We start from the raw sequence: 19,950 nt of genomic DNA, 5'->3' as shown, positions 1-19,950 counted from the left end.
GAAGGAAGACGTCTCCAGGAGAGCTAGCAGACATTGCCATGTTCACCATGTGCCATTCCAGTTGAGCGAGAAACCCTGAATTTTATCAGCCTTCCTTGAACCAAGGTATCTTTCCCTGATGCCTGAGAGTGGACATTTTTATAGACTTACTTTAGTGTGAGTTACTATTTTTTTTTTGCATGGGCAAGCACTGGGAATTGAACCTGGGCCTCTGGCATGGCAGGCGAGAACTCTGCCACTGTACCACCATTGTTTGCCCTATAGACTTGCTTTAATTGGGACATTTTCATGGTCTTAGAACTGTAAACTTGAAACTTAAATTCCCCCTTCTAAAAGCCATTCTATTTCTGATATATTGCATTCTGGCAGCTAGCAAACTAGAAAAGATGGCGATAATTAAAAGAAATTGAAGGGCTGCGAGGGTAGTACAGTGTAGAGTTCTTGCCCACCACGTGGGAGACTGGGGTTCACTTCCCAGCCCATACACTTCCTAAAACCATCAAAGAAAAAAACAAAAATTCAACATATGATACTGTAATGAGGGCATACTCACATGGAAAAAGAATGAAATGTGACCCCCGCAATACAGCACACAAAAGTAAAACACTGAGAATACCAGGTGTGGGTGAGGCTGCACAGGAGCAGGGACACCTGTGAGTTACTGGTGGAATGTAAGGTCATGCAGCCACTGTGCAACATAATATGGTAGTTTTTCACAAAAGTAAACACAGAATTACCACCTGACCCAGCAATTCCAAGTATATACCCCAAACTATTGAAAACAGGAACTCGGACAGGTATTTGTACAGCAATGTTTATCACAGCACTACTCAGAAGAGTCAAAAGGTGGGAGCCACTCAAATGTCTATCGATAGATGAATAGATAAAAAAATGGGGTCCATCCATACAGTGGAAAGCTGTAAAAAGCAGTGCAGAGCTGGTCCATGACACATGGATGAACCCTGAAGATGTGACATTGAGTGAAACAAGCCAGACACAACAGGACAGCTACTATATGATTTCCTCTTATACGAAATACTTAGAAGAAGCAAATTCACAGAGAACCGAAAGCAGAGGAGTGGTGTCTAGGGGTGAGGGGAGGGGGTTACTGCTGAATGAGCGTGAGTTTTTGTTTAGGATGATGAAAATAGCCTGCAAATAAACAGTGGTGAATGTTACACAATACTGTCAACGTACTTAATGTCAAAGAATTGCCCGTTTTACGTTTTATGTTGTGTATATTCTACCACAACTATAAACAAATTACATAAAATGCATTAAAAACTAAGCTTTTTAAAAACTTTTTTATTGTGAAATATATACAAAAAAGCAATAACTTTCAAGGTACATTGTAAAAGTAGTTATAGAACAGATTTCAGAGTTTGGTATGGTTTACAATTCTACGATTTTAGGTTTTTTTCTTCTAGCTCCTCTAAGACACTAGAGACTAAATGAAATATGGATATAAGCGATTCAGCAGTCCTACTTATTTGTTAAATCCTGTCCTCTCTGTTACAACTCCTTCTTCTTATTTGTTAAATCCTGTCTTATCTGTTACAACTCCTCCTCCTTTGATCTTTCTACCAGTCTTTAGGGGTATTTGGGCTATGCCCATTCTAACTTTTTCACGTTGGGAAGGGTTGTTGATAAATGGGATAGGGGGATGGAACTGGCTGATGTTCTTGGAGAGGCTGGGCCCGCGGGTTTCAGGACTCTCTGGCCTAGGAACTGTCTGGAAGCTGTAGGTTTCTGGAATGTATGCATAGTGCATGGGACTTTTGTAGAATCTCAGAGTCCTAGGTGTTTTTTAGGGCTGGCAGGAATGGTTTTGGTTGGGCTTTGGCAAACCATGGTAAATAGCAATATCTAGCTGAAGCTAAGCTAAGCTTTTAAAATGATCTTTTTGAAAAACCATATAAAGAAGCCGAGTGGCTGTTTAATTTTATGTTCTGGAGGTTTCCTTATTTTGAACCAAAATTAAAGCTACTTTTTGTAGATAGTTTTGCTTTGGCTGAATCTTAAGGAGAAAAACCAATTCAGAAAGAAGAGAATACTAAGGAGCCAGGTTTCCTGCTTCTGGTTTTACACAAACACTCCCTGGAGACCAGAGCTACTGGAAAGATTGCTGTCTCTACAGCAATCAGGTAGAAAGCACAGGGAATACTAGGGAAAGACGCAGTTACTTGAGCTTACCTCAGAAAGCTCCCAGGTGTCAGCTCCCAGGTGCTGCAAGGTAAAGCCCTCCCAGTGGGATGGCCGGCCAGACGTCTGGCCTGGGGCTGCTGTGCTCCCCTTCCACTCTGGCGGGTCTCTTCTGTGCTGCCTCAGCCTGCGGGCTGTGTGGTGTGGGAGGCAGTCTGCGGCTCGGTGACGCCAGGTCTGCCTCCCTCCCCTGCCCCAGATCGCCCCACCCCACCTGGAGATGGTGGGTCTTGGAAGATTTGGCCACTGCAGTGGCTCCCACACTCGTCCAGGTCTCAGAACCCTACCAGCCTTGGCGTTCTGTGGCGTATCAGGAAATACTGTCAAATGGAACAAATATTGTGATGAGCTTGGTGTTTTGATAAAATCAGATACATCATATCCTGAAATCTAATATAGGAAAGCTGTAACAAGCATTGAGGTTTAAGATGAAGTCTGTAGGAAGAAAGACAACATGAGAACATTGTATCACTTGGATTTGGGCCATGAGTTAGGAAAAAAACAGCTTTCTTCAACTTCAGGGCCTAAGATCCTTGGAAGCTGGTCGGTTGTTAAAATGGCTGGCAATACAGCGGAACAGTCGTGCTTCCTGATGTTTACTTATTTAAGCTCTGAGCCTTGTGCAGGACCATTTGTGATTTGATTTTCATGGTCCTCAAAAGAGTACAAAAGACTGATTAAATATGCATCTGCTTCTGGAAGTATAAACTCCATCCTGGTGGAGAAAACCAGGATGGAGCTATTACACAGAAAGCTGCATCTTCTGTAGCCAAAAGAACTGCTTTGTGATAATTAATAGAAATTTATTTTAAAAAATTGCTGTACTCTCCTGCTTTGAAAGTCCTAAGTTATTTCTACTGCGATGCAAATATAATTATGAAGCCATTGTATGGTTTACAGTTATGAAAGCAGGCATCAGGCTTCCATGTGCCTCAGGGTGGCTGTGGAAACCTTGAAGGAATCAGATAATTCCAAGTGTTTTGCCCCCTTGAGACCCAAACAGAAGGAACGTTAGCACGATCTCTTTGGCCTCTGACAAGGACCACCGTGGCAGCGGTGTGGCTGGGTTGGGGGGTGGGGGAGTGTGTACGTGGGAAGGCCCCTCCAGGCTGCAGAAGCAGCAGGTGAGAGATGATGGGACGTGGACTCGGCGGGTGGCAGGGAGACGGAAAGTAGTGAATTCACTTCAGACCTGCTGCCACCTAACAGGATGTGCTGCATGGGGGAGAGAGGGATAAGGCAAAGTGTGACTTCTGGTGCCACCCTCTGGGCTGGGGAAGGAGAGAGTGGGGCACGATGTGGAAAGGGATGCGTTGGGGAGGAAGAAACAGGAGTTAAACTTGGAACATGTTGTGTTTGAGTTGTCAGCCTGCTATGTTGAGAAGGCATGTGGATGTGTAAGCAGTTGGTGGGAGGGAGGCTGAGGCTAATAAAATAATGTGAGTTTAGTTAGCATGTAATTCGGTCTAAAGTGAGGGCAACAGAGGGACTCACAGGGAGGGAAAGAAGGGGAGAGAGGGGAAGAGCAACAGAGAGACAGAAGTACTGGGCTCAAGACCGAGTTCTAAGGGATATCAACACTGAGGGAAAAGGAAAACGAATATAGTATCTCAAATGCCGAGAAAATAACGTTCTGTAAAGTAGGAAGTGAATGATACTTCATTAAGAGGATAAAATGTATGTACTGCCTCAATCAATAAAAGGATTTAGTAAATTCTTGGCCCATGCACGTCCCAAAACAAATAAGCAAACAAAAAATTTAACAAATGGTGCTGCAATAACGGGACACTGACATGGGAAAAGAATGAAATGTGACCCTGCCACAGAGCATACAAAAAAAAAAAGGATTCAGTAAGGTAGTGAGATAGAAAACTAATATACAGGAGCCAGAAACCTTCATTCACACAAAACAATAACGAATTGGAAGATACAATGGAAGAGAAAATCCCATTTTAAATAGCAATAAAGACAAAATACTTCGGAATAAACCTAACAAAACAAATGCAAAACCTATATGAGAAAAATCTTTAAAACATCAGGAAAGACACTAAGACTGACTCAAATAAATGGAAAGACAGTCCTTGTCCTTGGAAAGAAAAACTCAACATCATAAAAATATCCGTTTTCCCTAAGCTAACTTATAAATCTAAGGTGATTCCAATACAATACCAGCAAGCTTGTTTTCTGGAACTTGACAAGTTGATAATCAAGTTCATCTGAAAAAGCAAACATGAAAGAATAGGAAACACTGAAAAAAGAGCTATGGGCTGATTAGCTCTACTTGATGTCATAGCGTGCCCTAAAGTCTCTGCAATTTAAGCAGTGCTGTGCTGGCACACGGAGACTGGTGGGTTAGAACAGAACATTCAGAAATCGACCCAGATAAGAAAACTTAATAAATGATAAAGTTCTCTTTCAAATCTCTGGGAGTAAAGATGTATTTTTAAAACATTGGTGTCGGGATAACTGGGTGGCCATTTAGAAAAAGAAAAAATTGTATCTGCACCTCACATCACACCCAAGCAAGGACTCAAAACGCATCAGATCAGGCTTCCATCTTGGATGCCCTCTCTTGCTCTCTTGCCTCGGGGGAAGCCAGCTCCACGTCGTGAGCTCTCCTGCGGAGTGGCCAGGTGGCAGGAACTGAGAGGCCTTTGGCGGACAGCCAGTGCAGAACTGGGGCCTTCGGTCCAACCTCTGGGAAGGAGGAACCCTGTCCATAACTAGGTGAGCTTTGGGAAAGCAGCCGCCCCCAGGGCGGCCTGTAGATGGATGAAACCATGGCCCTGGCAGACTTACTGTGGTCTCGTGAGACACCTGGAGGCAGAGGTTGCTGGCTGAGCCCTGCTGATTGCTGATGGTTGACTTGACTGGTTTTGCTTCAGACTTTGCAAAATACACACAGACTAAGTGCGGACACTTAAAACCCCACCTCTACCCTTCATCAACCGTGGAGCGACCACTAATCTGAACTTACTGCCATTCTTGAACATTGACCTTTACTACATTTGTATACATTCCCACACAAGCATGGACAGTTAAAGAACTGTACCACAGAATATTACAGCCAGACCTAACCCTTGTTAAGTGAACTGAAAAGGGGCTGGAGGCAACTTGTCGCATCAGTGTCCAGCAAAGGCCGCTCCTGCACCTGTTGAAGTGGCGCCCACACCTCAGACAAGCTATCTGAGGCTCTCCTTTTGCACCTGCGAGGACGTTAGGCCATTCATCAAACCTGGGTCTCCATTTCCCGGAAACCTCCCGGAATTTCCCGGGGTAAGTTTGTGAGTTAGCACTCCATCCCCTTAGAAGGCTTGCTTTCCTTATTATCTCTGCTTTGTTTAACTCACTGTATGTACTCTGTACGCTGCCTCTAAACGGAGCGCTGTTGTCTCGGCATGGTGCGTCTCCCCACTTGGAAACTGTCTCCTTTTGATAAGTAAATGGTCTCCCTTTTCTAAGTTCTTAAAATTTCTTTGATTTGCAACCTGATTTTTAAAACTCAACATGTGCTGGAGACGCAAGCCTGCTGTCAGCTGCTACCGCGCAGAGCCTCTGCCTGGGGCTCCGCACTCCCGCCGAGCCTGTCCGCCGGCTCCCCGCAAACCACCGCGCCCCGCCCCGCGCCGGCCTGCCTTCTCTCCCGGGCGAGAAAGTCGGGGTGCGGAGGGCCAGACGCCCCACAGCGCAGACAGCCTCCCGGCACAGGGCGGGCGCCATGGCAACCGGCGGCTCCTGGAGATGACGCCAGCAGCGCGCGCCCGGGCCCGCCTCCCGCCGCGGCTCCCGCTTGCCATTGGCCGGCGGGCGGACGGAGGCAGGCCTCGTCCAATGGGAGGCGTCCGCTTCCGAAGGCGGGCCCGGCCCTTCCTCCGCGGCGCGCTGCTCGGACGGAAGCCGGCTCGGCGGCCGCAGCGGGCGCGCAGGTGGGTGAGGGCGGCGGCGTGTGCGCGCGGGGCGGCGGCGGGGGCGGCGGCGAGGAGACCCCGAGACCCCGGCGAGAGCCCGGCAAGCCCCCCGGGCGTGTGCTCCGCCGCCAGCCTTCCCACGTGGGCGCGCGATGCGTCGCGCGTGGGGCTGGGGGGCTGGGGACGGCCTCGCCTGGGTCTGGCCGCCCCGAGTGGGGCCCCGATTCCGCCCACCTCTCCGGGTGCCACCGGGAGCCCCAGGCGCGTCGCGCAGGGTTCTGGGTCGAACGCGGCCGTGGTTGTCGCCTCACCCTGGCCTCGGGCTCTTCCTCTATGATGTGGGAGTTGGCCGTGATGAACCCGCTGGTCAACCCCCTGGTGGACCTCTGCGGCCTTCATCTCTGGCTTCTTAGGGGAGTGCCGTGCAGTTCTCTCCTCCTTCCGCCTGAAAGACCTTCCTCGGGTTCCTCTTGAGAACCTGGGCCGCTGCAGGCGCGGGGGCTGCAGCAGAGTAGAAACAGGCCCCTGATCTTGTGAACTTGCCCTGTGGAGGGGAGAGCCAGAGAGCAAACAAGTGAGATGCTGGCATCAGATGCTGATAAGTGCGTTGGGGAAAAGCGGAGCAGGAAAGGACTCGAGAGTGGAGGGGTCACGCAGCTGAGGGTCTGAGACGTGTTGGCGGTGACATCCCAGAGGCAGGGAGCCGGGTGTGGCTGGAGCAAAGTGACCAAAGGAGAGAGAAATCGGGGGAGTCAGAGAGAAGAGGTCGGGGGGCAAGGCCTTTGTATGGGTTTTGACTTTGAGTGGAAAACCTTGGGGAGGTTTTCAGCATAGGTGAGACGTGGTCTGATTTGAGTATTTTCACAGTGTTAAAAACCTGGGTAGGGGTGAGGAAGTGGGGTGCGTGCAGAAGCCGGAGATCTGGAGGCTGCTGCACAGCCTCGGGGAGGGACAGTGGCCAGGACCAGCGGCAGAGGTAGAAAGCACAGTTGATTTCTGGATTGGGTGGGGCTGTGGGAGAGAGATATCGTGGATGACACCAGGTTTTTAGCTTGAGCTAAAATCTGGGTTTTGTAAAATGGTCATTGCTCCAATTAGTAAAATGCCAGAATAGGATGTACCAGAAATGGAATGGCTTTTAAAAAAGGAAATTTATAAATTTGCAAGTTTACTGTTCTAAGGCTGTGAAGACGTCCAAATTAAAGCACCAGTAAGAGGCTACCTTCGTTCAGGAAAGGCCAGTGAAGTTCGGGGTTCTTGCTCAGCTGGGAGGGCACGTGCGGTGCCTGCTACCTTTCTGTCCAGGCTTCTTGTTTCACGGAGCTCCCCGGGGATGTTTTCTTTCTTCATCTCCAGAGGTCTCTGGTTGTGTGTACTTGGTTGGTTCTGGCTGCTCTGCGGTTCTGGTGGCTCTAAAGCTTTTTCCAAAATGGTTCCCCCTTAAAGGGCTCCAGTAAGCAGCCCCACCCCGAATGGTAACCATCTAATCAAAACTTACCACGCACAATTGGGTGGGTCACATCTCCATGGAAACAATAAAAAGGATCACACATCAGCATTAAATGAGGATTGCAGGACATGACTTTTCTGGGGTACATAATAGCTTCAAACTGGCACAGTCATTTTTGAGAAGATGGAGGCTACATAAAGATGAGGGTTTTTGGAGGGTGGTCAGGAGGTTTGATTATGATTTAAAATTTGACGTGTGAGTGTCTTTGTAAGTGGTGGTAGATAGATGCGTCTGGGTGTTCAAGGTTGAATTGGTCTTGCAGTTCTGGGAGCGGTAGACAGCTCTCAGGGAAGTTTGGATATCTTCAGCAAATAGTTTGTATTTGAAGCCCTGAGATAATCAGGGGATGAGCAGGTAGGGAAAAAGTAGGCAAGGGCTCTGCCTGGGGTGTGCCTGGGTGTGGCAGTATTTTGGAGCTGGCAGGAAAAGCAGGAGCGGGTGCGGTCCTGGAAGCCAAGTGGAAAAAGCAAACCAGGAAAGAAGGCGAGATTGGCCTTCAGGTGCTGCTGTTAGGTCAGCTAGGTGGGGACTGTGATAGGGCCTTGGGACTCAGCCAGTTGGTGGCCAAGTATTAGTCAAGTCATTAGTCGTTGGTGGTCAAGTTGTTGGGTGAATGCCTGGAGGGAGAGGGGAGAGAGAATGGGAGGAGAGAATTTAGAGACAGTGCAAATGGTCAGCAATTTAGGATCCTGCCGCAGAAGGGAGCTGGGAAATGCAGTGTGCACTGCGTAGTAGACAACAATTTAGGATCCTGCCGCAGAAGGGAGCAGGGAAATGCGGTGTGCACTGCGTAGTAGACAACAATTTAGGATCCTGCCGCAGAAGGGAGCTGGGAAATGCGATGTGCACTGCGTAGTAGACAACAATTTAGGATCCTGCCGCAGAAGGGAGCAGGGAAATGCAGTGTACACTGCGTAGTAGACAACAATTTAGGATCCTGCCGCAGAAGGGAGCAGGGAAATGCGGTGTGCACTGCACAAGTGGACAACAATTTAGGATCCTGCCGCAGAAGGGAGCGGGGAAATGCGATGTGCACTGCGTAGTAGACAACAATTTAGGATCCTGCCGCAGAAGGGAGCGGGTAAATCTGGTGTGCACTGCACAAGTGGACAACAATGTAGGATCCTGCCGCAGAAGGGAGCGGGTAAATCTGATGTGCACTGCGTAGTAGACAACAATTTAGGATCCTGCCGCAGAAGGGAGCTGGGAAATGCAGTGTGCACTGCACAAGTGGACAACAATTTAGGGTCCTGCCGCAGAAGGGAGCTGGGAAATGCGATGTGCACTGCGTAGTAGACAGCAATTTAGGATCCTGCCGCAGAAGGGAGCAGGGAAATGCGGTGTGCACTGCGCAAGTGGACAACAATTTAGGGTCCTGCCGCAGAAGGGAGCTGGGAAATGCGATGTGCACTGCGTAGTAGACAACAATGTAGGATCCTGCCGCAGAAGGGAGCAGGGAAATGCGGTGTGCACTGCGCAAGTGGACAACAATTTAGGGTCCTGCCGCAGAAGGGAGCGGGTAAATCTGATGTGCACTGCGTAGTAGACAACAATTTAGGATCCTGCCGCAGAAGGGAGCTGGGAAATGCGATGTGCACTGCGTAGTAGACAACAATTTAGGATCCTGCCGCAGAAGGGAGCGGGTAAATCTGGTGTGCGCTGCACAAGTGGACAACAGTTTAGGATCCTGCCTCAGAAGGGAGCGGGTAAATCTGATGTGCACTGCGTAGTAGACAACAATTTAGGATCCTGCCGCAGAAGGGAGCTGGGAAATGCGATGTGCACTGCGTAGTAGACAACAATTTAGGATCCTGCCGCAGAAGGGAGCGGGTAAATCTGGTGTGCACTGCACAAGTGGACAACAATTTAGGATCCTGCCGCAGAAGGGAGCGGGGAAATGCGATGTGCACTGCACAAGTGGACAACAATTTAGGATCCTGCCGCAGAAGGGAGCTGGGAAATGCGGTGTGCACTGCGTAGTAGACAGCAATTTAGGATCCTGCCGCAGAAGGGAGCTGGGAAATGCGGCGTGCACTGCACAAGTGGACAACAATTTAGGATCCTGCCGCAGAAGGGAGCAGGGAAATGCGATGTGCACTGCACAAGTGGACAACAATTTAGGATCCTGCCGCAGAAGGGAGCAGGGAAATGCGGTGTGCACTGCGTAGTAGACAACAGTTTAGGATCCTGCCGCAGAAGGGAGCAGGGAAATGCGATGTGCACTGCGCAAGTGGACAACAATTTAGGATCCTGCCGCAGAAGGGAGCGGGTAAATCTGGTGTGCACTGCACAAGTGGACAACAATTTAGGATCCTGCCGCAGAAGGGAGCAGGGAAATGCGGTGTGCACTGCGTAGTAGACAACAGTTTAGGATCCTGCCGCAGAAGGGAGCAGGGAAATGCGATGTGTACTGCACAAGTGGACAACAATTTAGGATCCTGCCGCAGAAGGGAGCAGGGAAATGCGGTGTGCACTGCGTAGTAGACAACAATTTAGGATCCTGCCGCAGAAGGGAGCAGGGAAATGCAGTGTGCACTGCACAAGTGGACAACAATTCAGGATCCTGCCGCAGAAGGGAACGGGTAAATCTGGTGTGCACTGCACAAGTGGACAACAATTTAGGGTCCTGCCGCAGAAGGGAGCTGGGAAATGCGATGTGCACCGAGGGCATCTGCAGTTGGGAGAGTCTAAGATGTGGAAGTTGATCTGGGGTTGTCTGAAGAGTAGAGCCAATGTGGGAGAGGGGGAGGGAGGAGGAGAGCCGCTTGGAGGGCCGCCCTGTGGCGGTTGAGGGGCTGGGGATGCACCCTGAGGGGTTGGCTTTGGTGAACAGGAACAGTTTATCCTGCACTGGGGAGAAGGTGGGTGCTTGTGTAGGGAGCTGGTGGAAGTTCCTTCTGTTGCCTTCATTTTCTCCTGGCCAGGAATTAGTGGGGGGGGAAGATGTGCAGGTTTGAAGAGATTGGGAGAGGGTTGAGACGAGGGGCCTGTAGCAGACTTGCCAGGCGGGAGCATCAGAGATCCCCTCGAGCTAGTGGTTTGGAATTTGAAGTGAGACTGGTTGGCCTGATCCTGTGGATTTCCTCACGTGTAAAGTTCCAGGCTTGTGGCCGACAGAGTCGGGCCACAGCAGGCAGGTCCTGACGTCGGGGTCTGGCCGGGCAAGGATGATGGAGAGAAGGGCAGGGAGTGTTGTAAGGATGGGCCGGGGAAGTGAGAACGTGACACAGTTGGGTCTGTGCCAGAAGGTCCTGGTGGGACTGAGGGGGTGAGCTGGAAAGGGAGGAGGGAGCACTGGGGTGATGGTGGGCTTGGGGCGTGGCCACGGGAGGGCAGGGGAGTGAGGTCCAGGCGAACAGCAGAGGCTGTGCAGGGTCTGGAGGCGCAGCTGGAACGAGGAGTCCGGGTGGGTGTAGAAGGCAGCACAGCCACAGTCCTGTGTGCAGGAGCCGAGATTCTACTGCTGGCCTCTTCTGCTCGCTCCTCAGAAGAGACATCTGGATTTCAAGGGCCAGTGGATACAGGGAGGCCCCTGCCTGGGCCCAGACCACGGAAGTGGTGGCTTAGCTGGGCTGGACTGGGAAGCGGGAGCCTCTCACGCTGGGGCCGGGGCGTGTTCACCCCGTGGTGAACTGGAGATCTGGAGCTTTCGTTGAGTTTGGCCGATTTCCTGGTCGGGGGCGGAAGCTCTGTCTTCCTTGCTTTTACCTGACCTGCATGGTCAGCTCTCTGCTGGTGGAGGTGTGTATTTGCTTCGTGAACACCTCTGAACTGGTGTATTGTGAGTTTTTTTTTTTAAAGGGGGAATTTATTAAATTGCAAGTCTATAAAAATGTCCAAGTTAAGGCACCAAGAAGAGGTTACCTTCATTCAAGAAAGGTGGGTGAAGTTCAGGGTTTCTCTCTCAACTGGAAAGGCTAATGGCGAGCGCAGTGATGTCTGCTAGCTCTCTCTCCAGGCTTCTGGTTTCATGAAGCCTCCCCAGGGACGTTTTCCAGAGGCCTCTAGCTGCGTGGGCTCTCCTGGTTCTCATGGCTCTAAAAGGCTAGTAGTTTTTAAGTTTTTTCCCTCCTGTTTCATTGTGGACATTTCAGAAAAGTGTAAGCAAAAAGCATTTTTATAGTCCTACTCCCTAAAATGTTAACTTTTAAATGTATTTCCTTCTAGTTTGTTTCCTTTGTGCATATTTGTTTGTCATTTTTCATGTAAAGCTGGGGTCCTGTGTTGTACACGTAGATTTTGTACCCTGCATTTTCACTTTGCGTTGTATTACGAGCACTTCCTCAAATGGTTGGATCTTCTTTGTGATTTTGGTTTAATGGTTTTGTAGTGGGGTTCCTTTGCATAAGTGAGTCGTTCATTTACCAGCCTGCTACTGTTGGACAGTTTTGTTTTCAGTTTTTTTGAATGAGAAATAATACTGCCATTGTCATCTTATATATAAATCTCTGTCCATGATTATTTCATCAGGACGAAAAGTGAAATTACCAGTGAGAGCACTGGATAAATGGTACAAAATTACCTTTTAGAAATACTGTCCCATATACCTTTGTGCTGGTTTGAAAGTATTATGTACCCCAGAAAAGCTGTTTTAATTCTGATTCAATCTTGTGGAGGCAACCATTTCCTTTAAACCTGTTTCAGCACTGCAGGTTGGAGAATTTTGATTAGATTATCTTCATGGAGATGTGGCATGCTGAATTGTGGGTGTAAACTTTTTTTAACTTTGTTATTGTGTAGTATAACATATATACAAAGCAAAGAAATAAAAAAGCAGTAGTTTTCAGAGCACTCTTCAACGGGAGTGCTTTGGTCCTGATCTTAACAGGACAGATCCCAGAGTCTGCCATGGGCTACCATATGATCATCTAGATTTTTCCTTCTAGCTACTCCAGAGTATAGGAGGCTAGAGAGCTTAAATGTTTTTTTATCATCACAATCGACTTTTTTCCTTTTTTATTTTGTGAAAAATAACATACATACAGAGAAAGCAATGAATTTCACAGAGCAGCACCACAATTAGTTGTAGAATATATTTTAGAATTTGACTTAGGTGACAATTCCATTTTAGGTTCTTACTTCTAGCTGTGCTGAAATACTGGAGACTAAAAGAGGTATCAACTTAATGAGTCAGCATTCATATTAATTTGTTAAATCCTACCTTCTTTGTATAATTCCACCATCACCTTTGATCTTTCCATCCCGCTCTTTAGGGGTGTTTGGGCCATGGCCATTCTGACTTTTTCATGTTGGAAGTGTCTTGACGAAATCTTTTGAAGCACAGAAGTGTTCAGTCTTGAAGAGTTCCCAATTATCAATTTTTTTCTTTTGTTGCTTGTGCTTTAGGTGTAAGGTCACTAGAACTTGAAGATGTTTCCCTGTATTTTCTTCTAGGAATTTTATGGTATTGGCTCTTATATTTAGGTCTTTGATCAGCTTTGAGCTAATTTTTGTATAGGGTGTAACATAGGGTTCCTCTTTCATTCCTTTGTCCATGAATATCAAGTTCCCCCAACCCCGCTTATGAAGAGACTGTTCTGTCCCAGTTTGGTGGATTTAGGGGCCTTGTCAAAAATCAGTTGATCATAGATCTGGGAATCTATTTCTGAACTCTCAACTTGATTCCATTGATCAATAGGTCTATCTTTGGGCCAGTACCATGCTGTTTTGACCACTGTGGCTTTATGATAAGTTTTAAAGTACACTTCCACTTTGTTCTTTTTTAGGATGTTTTTGGCTATTTGAGGTCCCTTTCCTTTCCAAATAAACTTGATAACTAACTTTTCCAAGTCTGCAAAGTAGGTTGTTGAAATTTTGATTGGTACTGTGTTGAATGTATAGATCAGTTTGGGTAGAATTGATATCTTAATGACATTAGCTAGCCTTCCTCTCCATGAGTACTGAATGTCTTTCTACCTATTTAAGTCTTTGATTTCTTTTAGCAATGTTTTCTCATTTTCTGTGTATATATCCTTTGTCTTTGGTTCAGTTTATAACTAGGTACTTGATTCTTTTAGTTGCTATTATGAATGGATTTTTTTTCTTACTTGCTTGCTCGGTTAGCTCATTACTAGTGAATAGAAACACTACTGAGTAATGACTCTTGTATCCTGCCACTTTGCTTTATCTGTTTATTAGCTTAAGTAGCTTTGTCATAGATTTCTCCAGATTCCATATATAGGATTATATCATCTGCAAATAATGAGTGTTTTACTTCTTCCTTTCTGATTTGGATGCCTTTTGTTTCATTTTTCTTGCCCACAGCTGTTGTTAGAACTTCTAGCACTGAATTGAATAACAATGGGTATCGTTCCTTGTCTTTTCCTGATCTGGTCCTGGACTTCTCTTTGTGGGAAGATTTTTTGATGACTGATTGAGTACCTGATCTGTAATTGGTTTGTGGAGATCTATTTCTTCTCAAATCAATGTAGGTAGTTCGTGTGCTTCTAGGAATTTGTCCATTCCATCTAAGTGGTCTAGTTTGTTGGCTTGCAGTGCTCTTATGATTTTTATAATTTCTTCAAGATCCATGGTAATGACCCCTCCCCCTTTTCTGATTTTATTTGCAACATGTCTTTTTTTCTTTGTTAGTCTAGCTAGGGGTCCACTGATTTTCTCAAAGAACGAACTTTTGATTTTGTGATTCTTTCTATTGTATTATGGTTCTCTGGTTCATTTATTTCTCCTGTAATCTTTGTTATTTCTCTTCTTTATTCACTTTGGAGTTAGTTTGCTGTTTTTCCTCTGTATTCTCCAGGTGAGTATTTAAGTCCTTGATTTTTGCTCTTGTTTTTTAATATAGGCATTTAGGGCAATGAATTTCCCTTTCAGCACTGCCTGTGTATCTTGTAAGTTCTGGTATGTATTCTTATTATCATTCATCTCCAGTGTTTAATGATTTCTGTCACGATTTCTTCTTAGATCCGCAGATTAGAGATTACTGTTTAAATCTCCATGTATTTCTGAAAGCTGTGTTTCTTTGGTGATTATTATTTCCAGCTTCATTCCCTGGTGGTTGGAGAAAATCCTTTGGATAGTTTTAAAGACTCGTTTGTGTCCCAGCGTATCATCTGCCCTGTAGAAATTTTGATGAGCCTTAGAGAATGTGTCTCCCGGTGTTCTGGGGTGTAATGATCTGTTTATGTCTATTAGGTCTAATTTGTTTATCACGTTGTTTAGGTTCTCTGTTTCCTTGTTCATCCTCCATCTGGTTGTTCTTTCTGTAGTGGAGAGTGGTGTATTGAAGTCTCCCTCTATTGTTGTTGAAGCATCTATTGCTCCCTTCAGTTTTGCCAGTTTTTCCTCTTGGTGAATTGTCCCTTTTATTAACACGTAGTGTCCTTCTTTGTCTCTTATGATGTCTGTACATTTAAAGTCTATTTTATCAGGTATTAGTATAGCTACTCCTGCTTTCTTTTGGTTACTACTTGTGTAGAATATCTTTTTCCATCCTTTCACTTTCAATGTAGTTGAGTCTTTGGGTCTAAGACGAGTCTCTTGTAAACAGCATATAGATGAATTATGTATTTTAATCCATTCTGCCAATCTCTGTCTGTTAATTGATGAGTTTAGTCCACTAACATTCAGATTGATAACTGTAAAAGCAGTTCTTGAATATGCTATCATATCCTTTAGTTTTTATTCATCAGGTCTATATATTTTTCTCCCTCTCTTTTTTAAAAATTTTTTATTAATAAAATCAATCAACATGCAACATGAATGTTCTTAACGTATGAACATTCCATACCTCGTGTGCGAGTGGTGGCTCACAATATCATCACACGGTTGTATATTCATCACCATGATTATTTCTCAGAACATTTACGTCACTCCAGAAAAAGAAATAAAAAGAAAAAACTCATACATACCATACCCCTTACTATTCCCTCTCATTGACCATTAGTATGTCCCTCTACCCAACGTATTTTAACATTTGTTCCCCCTATTATTTGTTTATTTTTAATCCATATTTTTTACTCATCTGTCTATTCCATAGATAAAAGGAGCACCAGACACAAGGTTTTCACAATCACACAGTCACTTTGTGAAGGCTCCATCATTATACAATCATCTTAAAGAAACATGGCTACCGAAACACAGCTCTACAGTTTCAGGCAATTCCCTCCAGCCACTCTAATACACCTTAAACTAAAACGGGGATATCTATATAATGCTTAAGAATAACCTCCAGGATAACCTCTCAACTCTATTTGAAACTCTCAGCCACTGATACTTTATTTTGTCCCATTTCTCTCTTCCCCCTTTCAGTCGAGAAGGTTTTCTCAATCCCTTGATGCTGAGTCCCAGCTTGTTATAGGGTTTCTGTCCCATACTGCCAGAGAGGTTTACATCCCTGGGAGTCATGTCCCATGTAGAGAGGGTCACCCTCTCTCTTTCTGTCCTTTCAGTGACCTTTATTGGCACTTTTCAGTTCCGTGCCTTCTTCCAGACCTCCCTCTCCTGTCTTTTTTTTCCAGCTGATTGGGTTCCTTTTAGTGTTTCTAGTAGGGCAGGTCTCTTGTGGACTAATTCTCTCGGTCTTTGTCTTTGAAGATTTTCATCTCTCCCTCAATTTTGTAGGACCATCTGGCTGAACACGGACTTCTGGGCTGGAAGCCTTTCTCGTTCAGGATTTGAATATATCGCACCACTGCTTCTTGCCTCCACGGTGCCTGCTGAGTAGCCTGAACGCAGTCTAAATGGTTTACCTTGTGTGTAGTAGGTAGCTTTTCTCGTGCCCGTCTCCGGACTTTCTGTTTCTCTTCAGCGCCTGACTGTTTAATATGTGTCTCGGAGTTGGCCTATTCGGGTTTATTCTATTTGGGCTTTCTTGGGCCTCTTTGATTTACGTATTTATGTCTTTTATTAGGGTTGGGAACTTTTCCCCGATTGTATCTTCAACTAACGTTCCCAGCCCTTTGCTCTTCTCTTCTCCTTCTGGGACACCATTACTTCTTATATTTCCATGCCTTTTGTTTCCATCATTTCCCAAATACCCAGTTCCATTTTTTCCATCTTTCTTGCCATTTGTTCTTTTGTGCACTGTAGTTCAGTTCTTCTGTTGTACTAGCTCACTTATTCTTCCTTCTGCTTCTTCAAATCTGCTATTGTGTATCTCTAGTATATTTCTAATTTGGTCTACTGTATCTTTCATCTCTGTGAAATCTGCCATTTTTCTATTTAACCTTTTAAATTCTTTATGCTCTTCCACTGTCTTCCTGATATCCTTTATAAGTATCCTTGAATAATCGTTCCATTTTCTGAGTCCCCTCTGGAGTTTTGATTTTGTCATTTGGCTGAACCATTTCTGCTTGGATATTCATGTGCTTTATGATTTTCTGTTGTGTTTGGGGCATTTGATTATCTTAGTAAGGTTATTTTGCAAGTTGGTTTCCTGCACTTGCCTAAAGCTTTTATTCTATTTGGTTTTGCATCAAAAGTTTCCTTTTGTACTTGGTTTGTCAGTATTTCCCTACCAAACCAAGGTCTGGATCTCACGTAGGGGTATGGTTCTCCCGGGGGTCTGTTGAAGGCTAGGCTGGGGTGCAGGGGTACTACAGAACCAGAATGCCCGCCTGCCCCACAGGAGTCCTGAGCTCGATTCTGGCCCAAACACCCAGAAAGGTAAATTAAATAAATAAATAATTAGTTAAAATGTGGGAAAAAACCCCATAGCTGAATAGTAGTAGGCCCTAAAGTCAGAAGGAGACACCCCTACGCTATATGGGGAGTGAACTCAGGCTGATGCTCACAGAAGGGAGAGGAAAAAAAGGGAAAACATGAAATAAAAATAAAATCATTAAGAAATATAAATATGTAAAAAATGTGTATATAAAAATAAAATGTAAAAATAACAATACTACTACTAATAAGAAATGTATGGAGGGGGTACAAGGGTAGTTCAGTGGTAGAATCCTTGCCTGCCGTGCAGGAGACCTGGGTTTGATGTCCAGTCCATGCACTTCCCAAAAAGCAAATCAGCAAAACAAACAAAAATTCAACAAATGGTGCTGCAGTAATGGGATGCTTGCATGGAAAAATAATGAAATGTTCCCCTGCCATACAGCGTTGAAGTACACGTACACACACACACACACACACACACACACACACACACACACACACACACACACACACACACACACACACACACACACACACACACACACACACACTATATTTAAGAAAGAAAACAGCAAAAGGGAAGGGGCCCGAGGCAGCGCGGCTGCGCCCGCCTGCAGTCCCCGCTCTGCCCAGCAGGTGGTGCTCCCGAGCCCCAGGCGCGCCCTCCCCGGGCACGGGCGGCCGGGGGCGGACAGCGGCGCGGGGCGGGTGGTGCGGCAGCGCGTGGTGCCCGGCGGGTCCTCCGCGCGGCGCCCACCTCCCGGCTCTTCACCCCCCCCGGCTGAGCGGCCCCGAGGCCCGGCTCTTCGTGGTGGGCGCCGGGCCCACCTCCGGGCTGCCCGCGGGCGGTGCGGGGCCTGGACCTGCCCGGGGCAGGGGCACGGGGAAGGGGCATCTCGGCCGACCCAGCCCCCGGGGCCTCAATCCCGGCCATTCTCCCCGCGCCGCCCCCCCCCCCCCCCCCCCCCCGGGAGCAGGGTGAGCGCAGCCCCCCAACCTCCGGCCGCCCCCGTGAGCCTTTTTAATTTAATTTTCGGGTGTGGTTTGAGGTAGGGGTCCCACTTCACTCTACTGCACGTGTATTTCCAGGAGTCCCCGGACAGTTTGTTGAAAGGCTGTTTTCCCCACTGAATTGCCTCAGTGCCTTATTCAAAATGCTTGAGCAAAACTGTTAGTAAAATGTTGTTTTCTGTGACAGTCATCTCAAAGTGATAGTCAACATCTATGTGGAGCAATTTAAAAAATCTGTAATAAGGAAAAGTGTTTGTCTTTTTTAAACTAGTGAAATGGTAATTAAACTTTTTGATAAGATACAGAGTGAACGTACATCTGTGTGAGCTCTTACCGTAACTGACATGTAAATAGTTTCTGAACTTTTTCTTCCTTCTCTGACAAGGTAATTGGCTGGTATCGTCCCTTCTCCTCTCAGTGTCCCCATGTCAACAATTACTCATTCTTTCAAGATTTGTTCTTATACAACTATATGAAATGTATAGCCCGTAGGTTCAGGTATCATTTCTGAATAAAGTTTAATTAAGGAGTTTGCAGATTGGAATTTGCAGGTGCTATTCTTTCAGTGTGCGGAACCCACTGGAGCCCTGACTTGGCCCAAAAGGGAGCCCTTTCTGCTGCTCCTGTGTCGTCCTTGCTTGATGGTTTCCTCAGTTTCTGGCATAGTCTGAGTCCCAGGTTTTCCATGTGCTTTCCTCACCCCAAGCCAGGAATCTTCCAGGGTGCTGGTTCTTGTAGAGAAGTGTTTAGAAACCGGGCCCTGGACTCCAGGTGTGCTGGTTGCTGCCAGCCCCTTTGCTTATGGTGCCCTTTTAAAAGCGTCGACAAATACTGTATGGTCCCACTGATGTGAACCGACATTCGAGAATAAACTTGGAATATGTCATTGGTAACAGAGTCCAGCAGGAGTTAGAAACAGGGTAAGATAATGGGTAATTGGAGCTGAAGGGATACAGACTGTGCAACAGGACTAGATACAAAAACTCAAAAATGGACAGCACAATAATACCTAATTCTAAAGTAATCATGTTAAAACACTGGATGAAGCTACATCTGAGCTATAGGTTTTTTTTTTTTGTCAGTTTGTCTTTTCTTTTTTTTACTATTATTATTATTTTTATTTTTTGTCTCTATATTAACATTCTATATCTTTCTGTTGTTTTGCTAGTTCTTTTCCTAAATTGATGCAAATGTACAAAGAAATGATGATCATGCATCTATGTGATGATGTTAAGAATTACTGATTGCATATGTAGAATGGAATGATTTCTAAATGTTGGGTTAATTTCTTTTTTTCTTTAATTAATAATAAAAAAAAAAGCGGCAACTGTTCTGCAGCTCTTTTCTGCTTTCCTGATTTCTTCTTTGTTTTTTGGATAGCAGTTATAGTGTGCATATTACCTGTGTGTATTATGTTATTATATGTTTGTCTCTCTCTGAAGATGTTTGCTCCCAGCCAAGGTCCCACAGCCGGCCCGACCCTCTCCTGTGCTCTGTGCCTCTCCGTGCATCAGGCAGGGGTTCTTCTGGGCCTCCGGGAACAGGCACATGTGTTCTTAACGCTGCCTACTGGCCTGTCCAGGTGTGTGTGTGACCCTTTCATCCCCGTGGAACACACTTCACCTTGGAGGCACGCTTGTGTCTGTTCCTGTGTAGGAGGGAAGCTGGGACGGAGGAGAGCAGGGGAGGTTGTGC

At 46.2% G+C, this 19,950-nt stretch overlaps 1 protein-coding gene across 3 annotated transcripts in view; it reads left to right on the top strand.

Annotated features, from left to right (window-relative positions):
* The first annotated feature begins 6,078 nt into the window (after positions 1–6,078).
* The window catches only part of CHLSN (cholesin), a 114,913-nt gene continuing 101,041 nt past the window's right edge, over positions 6,079–19,950 (top strand). For 2 of the 3 annotated variants that reach the window (XM_077140414.1, XM_077140411.1), the window contains exon 1: positions 6,079–6,128. The gene's annotated coding sequence lies outside the window, so the exon portion shown is untranslated. Of the gene's footprint in view, positions 6,129–6,453; positions 6,685–19,950 lie in introns of those variants that run through there. The other variant, XM_077140412.1, reaches the window with a different exon arrangement.

This window comes from Tamandua tetradactyla, chromosome 23 (genome assembly GCF_023851605.1).
Source record: "Tamandua tetradactyla isolate mTamTet1 chromosome 23, mTamTet1.pri, whole genome shotgun sequence".
NCBI lineage: Eukaryota > Metazoa > Chordata > Mammalia > Pilosa > Myrmecophagidae > Tamandua > Tamandua tetradactyla.
The sequence above is the reverse complement of the archived record's forward strand: the minus strand, read 5'-3'. Positions and strand labels throughout refer to the sequence as shown.